We start from the raw sequence: 5,627 nt of genomic DNA on the forward strand, positions 1-5,627 counted from the left end.
CCCACGTGAAGCTGTTCAGAAGCACCAATTAAGCATGAAGCTCCCAGCCCGGCCTGGGCTCCGCGGGAGACAGCTGAGGATGGAGCCCTGCTCAAAGCCCACCTGGGACTCCATCTCCAATTAACTTCCCCAAAGAGCCGGAAGCGGCGCCGTGGCTCAGGTAGTAGAGCCAGCCTTGAGGACTAAAGGCCAGAGACGGCGCTCGGGCCATGAGTTCAAATCAAACCCAGGACAGACACACACATACACAACGAAAATCTACTCCAGGGGCTGGGAAGGTGGCTCAGTGGTAGAGCGCTTGCCTTGCATGCTCAAGGCCCTGGGTTCGATTCCTCAGCACCACATGAAGTGGAGCTGTGGCTTACATGGTAGAGCGCTAGCCTTGAGCTGAAGAGCTGAGGGACAGCGCCCAGGCCCAGAGTAGCTGAAGAGCTGAGGGACAGCGCCCAGGCCCAGAGTAGCTGAAGAGCTGAGGGACAGCGCCCAGGCCCAGAGTTCAGGCCCCCGACCGTCAGAAAAGAAATCTATTCACACTTTGTGGGCTAGTTCAATTCTACACTGGGCTGTAGACGTTTGTTTTAGGCTTCCAAGATTTTTCTTTGAGGTTACTTCTGAAACTAATATTTGTCAAGCAGATTATTCCAGTGTCATGCATTTCATAACCCAGAGTAAATTAAAATCATGTAAAGGTTGAGGAGTTCAAGACAGAATTTGACTACAAACAGAGATGGTGAGCCTGAGGCCTGGATGCCACACCCAGAGCCCTGAAACCTAGTGTTCTAGATTCTTCTTCCAGCTTTAACTACCATGATGATTATGCTTTGCCTTCGTTGTGAGTGGGAGACACTAGAAAATAGAAAAGCTGAGGCTGGGACATCAGGCTTTTCTCCTCATTTGGGATAATCTGTGGGACCAAGAGAGGAGTTTTTCACGAAAAACAGCTTTTAAGCACCTGTGCCAACTTTCCCTAAGAACTTTCACTTTCAGCTGGTGCCCCCACCAGTGCCATGGACCACCGCCAACTTTGGGTGGCTGTGTGACTTGACTTTGTGGGTCTTTCCTCAACTGCCCCTTGCCCCCCCCCACCATGAGCAAGCACATTGGCAACTTAGCTTCTTGGGAAGAAGGGGGAGGGGGAGGATAGCCAAGGATTTAGGGTAGCAACAGGTGGTAGGCAGGGTTGGCACACACCTGTAATCCTAGCTACCCAAGAGGCTAAAATCTGAGGGTCACCATTCAAAGCCAACCTGGGCAGCCCTGAGTTCAAGCCTCAGTACCAGCACAGGAAAAAAAAATACTCAACAGGGCTTAGCACATGTGGTCAGCCAACAGCACTGTAGCCAATATGGGTGTTACTTAGTACCCTGAAATACGGTATGTCTCTAGGCTTACCCAAAATATAGGGACAATGTGGGGTTTGTCTCAGATCAGCTTCTCATCTACTGTCTCTTCCCTTCACCAAGAGTTGCCACATTGTTATCATTTCAAATAGGCAGTTGTAGATAGCCCCCTTTATGGCTCTAAAAGCACTTATTTATTTAGTACCTGTACTGGGGCTTGAACTCAGAGCCTGGGTGTTGTCCACTTCTGGCTTTTTCCTGGTTAGTTGAGAAGAGTCTCACAAGCTTTCCTACCCTGGCTGGCTTCAAACCGAGCTCCAAAGATCTCAGCCTTTCTGAGTAGCTGGGATTACAGATATAAACCACTGGTACCTGCTATAACTTATCATTTAAATGAGGGAAAACAACTGCTTTCTTTGTTGCTCCCTGGTGTCAACTAGTCTGGCCCTTTTTAATGCTTATTAAAAATAATATAATTTCCCCATCTCCTCACTCATCTCTCTGGTCACATTTCCTCCCTAAACTGCTTTGGTCCCTCAAATCTTAAAAGCTGTACAGGGAGATGAGAGAACTCTTGGGTGGCTCTGGAATGACTAGGGAGGGGATGGGTTTCCACCTTCTTTCCCTAGGGCTAACCTGCCTCACTGCTACTCAGGAGGTCAAGATCTGAGGATCAAGATTTGGAGCCAGCCTGGACAGGAAAGTCTGTACAACTCATCTTCAGTTAACCACCAAAAAGCAGAGTGGAACTGCGGCTTGAGCAGAAAAAAGTCAAGTGAGAGCATTAGGCACAAAAACATAAAGATATCAAAAAAAATGTACATTTACTCCAGAGAGAACACAAAATGCAGTCTCAGTGTAGGCAAAGGAGAGCCACAGTCTAATTCTGTAAAGGCCACCGTTCCAAAGGTAACTGCACGATGACAGGGAGTTCTTCCTGCTGGGACTCCCAACCTCTACAGAGAGGCTTGAGAAAGTATTGGAATGCCTAGAACCACCCTGCACCCTCCCATTCCTCACAGTCAGCCTGGTATCACCTGTTCCACAGCCCGCCCGCAGCACTGGACATGGCAGCACCTGCCCGGGGAGCCCTCTCTCTCACAGACTCCCTGTGCTATCTTTAGGAACATGAGCAACCCCCAGCTATCTGTGGTTCTGGAACAGACCGTGGTGCTGGCTGACCAGGCTACCTCCACATCTGGCTTTGTTGGCTACTCCTCTGTGTGTGTATGAATGCACACGTGCACTGGTACTGAGGCTGGAACTCAGGGCCGGGGCACTGTCCCTTAGCTTTTGTGCTCAAGGCTAGCACTCTACTACTTGAACCACAGCTCCACTTCTAAATTTTTTTAATGGTTAATAAGAGACATCTCACAAACACTGGGTGCCGGTAGCTCACACCTATCATTCTAGCTACTCAGGAGGCTGAGATCTGAGGATCATGGTTCAAAAGCCAGCCTGGGCAGGAAAGTCTGTGAGACTCTTCTCTCCAATGAACCACCAGAAAACCGAAGTGGCGCTGTGGCTCAAGTGGTAGAGCACTTGCCTTGAGCTGAGGGACAGCGCCCGGCCCAGAGTTCAAAAAAAAGTCTCACACTTTTCTGCCCAGGTTGGCTTTGAATGGTGAACCTTAGATCTCAGTCTCTTGAGATCTGTGCTACCCCTGCCTTGCACGTGCTGCTACTCTAAGTCCTTGGTTACTCTCCCCCACACCCGTCTTCCCAAGCTCAGTTGCCAGTGTGCTTGCTCATGGTGGGGGTGAGGGAGCCAAGGGGCAGTTGAGGAAAGACCCACGAAGTCAAGTCACACAGCCACCCAAAGTTGGCAGTGGTGCATGGCACTGGTGGGGCACCAGCCGGAAGTGAACGTTCTTAGAGAAAGTTGGCACAGATGCTTAAAAGCTGTTTTTGGTGAAAAACTCTTGACTCCTCACTTGGTCCCACAGATTATCCCAAATGAGGAGAAAAGCCTGATGTCCACTGGCCCTGGTGGGTGGGTGTTTGTGGATAGTCCTGGATGCACCCCAACCCAGCAGATGCACCAACCGTGATTCTGTCAAGTCAGGTGAAAAAGCCAAGTGAGAACATGAGCATGAGCATGAGGCAGTGACTTACAAGCCTCAGCACTGATGCTCATGTGCACGCATATACACACACCACATACAGACAGACACAGACACAGACACACACTAAGCTGCTTTCACTCCCAGGACTGAGATGCAACCCTGGCCTCAATGCTTCCATGTTCTATTGTCTTGGCTCTAAGCCATTCTCTCTAGTCACCGCAATCTCCTCAGGTTCCACCATGGATCCCTAACCTTTACAAAGGAAGCTGGAATCCCAGCTCTCCCCCCAGAGCAAGAGCCTGGCTTCTTCAACTGTGTTGTTTTGTTCCAGTGATGGTACTGGGACTTGAACTGTGGGACTTGGAGTTGTGCATTAGCCTTTCTGCTCAAGGCTAGTAGATAGAGCCACTGATCTATTGACTTTTTGCTGGTTAAGTGGGGAGAAGATTCACTTGGATGTGCCTACCCAGGCTGGCTTCAAACCTTGATCCTCAGATCTCAGCTTCTGGAGTAGCTGAGATTACAGATGTGACCACCAGCACCCAGCCCTTTGTTCCACTTTCTACTTCGAGCAGCACTGGGTAAGGAGCAACTCTGTCTTCAGCTGGGGCCGTGTGGCAACCGAGTGTCACAGAAGGAGCAGAAATGCCCAGTGCTGTCACTGATAGAGAACCAGGTTTTAGAGAGGGGCAGACTCCGTCGGTGACAATTGGTACCTTCCAGTTTTCTCCATCTTCCAAGTACATGCTCCTGGGTTTTACTTTGTTACTCTTTTCTGTGCTCCAGTTGTCCCAGGTTTGGCTAGGAGACACTCCTATAGACTTTTACTTCAAAATAATTGTAGGTGCCCAAAGTTGTCACGCAGCCCTGAGAGGTCCCAAGGCCCTTTCCATGGGCTTCCCGATGGTCACCAGGCTGTGTGGACAGCAAGCCCTGTGCCAGTCACCACCACATAGGCAGAGCTTTGCAATCATACACTCCAGACGGGATGGCTGATGACGCCCCCCCCCCCCAGCACAGCGCCTGGCAGCCAAATCTGTCCCCATTCCTACAGCCTCAATGTCTAGCATCCTCTCTACCCAGGATCAGAACCTTGTGAATGCTTGAGATTGACCCTCCTCCTCCTCTTCCTCCTAGCCTAATTCCCTTGAGACTCAACTTGATGCGGTGTGCCATCAGCCGGTCCCAGGGAACAACTCTATCAGCCTTCCCAGGTGGCCCTCTTCTAGACACAAGGAGGCCCAGGGGTCCACTTCTTCTGGCGGTGGCTGAGGCAGTGGGATGGGGACAGCGTCCCGTCTGCACAGGAAAGGATCTGCGTCTAAACCTCGTTATCTCAGTATTCTGTCCAGCTCACAGCATTGCCTTTTTGTTTTTTGGCCAGTCCTGGGACTCAAACTCTGAGCTTTTAGGGCACTGTTGCTGAGCTCCTTTTTGCTTTACCACCACTTGAACCACAGAGCCACTTTTGGCTTTTTCTGATAAACTGGAGATGAGTCTGAGACTTCCATGCCTTGGCTGGCTTCAAATTGTGATCCTTAGATCTCAGCCACCTGAATAACCAGGATTACAGGCATGAGCCACCCATACTCAGCCTTGCTCATTTCTTTATCTGTTACAGTAAAATTTTTATGTGCCAGTACTGTGGCTTGAACTTAGGACTTCCCACTCTCTTTTTTTTTTTTTGGTCAGTCATGGGGTGTGAACTCGGCCTGGGCACTGTCCCTCAGCTCTTCAGTTCAAGGCAAGCGCTCTACCGCTTGAGCCTCAGAACACAGGCCCTGGGATGGGGGTGAATCTCACCTGGCTGGGGTCATCCTCCCTTCCTAAGTGGAGCTGATTTCCCAATGTGTGGTGTTCCAGAATATTCCGAACTAGCCACTTCTCATCACCCCACACACTGACAGCCTCTCTGCCCTTCCTGTGGATGTGGGGGGCCTCTGAGACACCTCCATTGGGTGGACCAAGGTGGTTTTCACCTGATCACTGAGGCTCAAGCCAAAAAAGGCCATGCAAGTCCCTTTTCTCTCAGGACATGCACGCGTGCAGCTATGGGCTGCCGCATCAGAGACAGAGCCACCAATGTCAGAGTGCCCAGCAACCCCGCCGGGTGAGGGCGATGGTACCACGGGAGACCACAAGCCACCCAGCTGGGCCTAGGCAACTCAGAGCTAGGAGTCAATAGAAGATAGTCATTAGCTAGGTGCTGGTGGTTCACGCCC

Source organism: Dipodomys ordii, unplaced genomic scaffold (genome assembly GCF_000151885.1).
Source record: "Dipodomys ordii isolate 6190 unplaced genomic scaffold, Dord_2.0 Scaffold54, whole genome shotgun sequence".
Classification (NCBI taxonomy): domain Eukaryota; kingdom Metazoa; phylum Chordata; class Mammalia; order Rodentia; family Heteromyidae; genus Dipodomys; species Dipodomys ordii.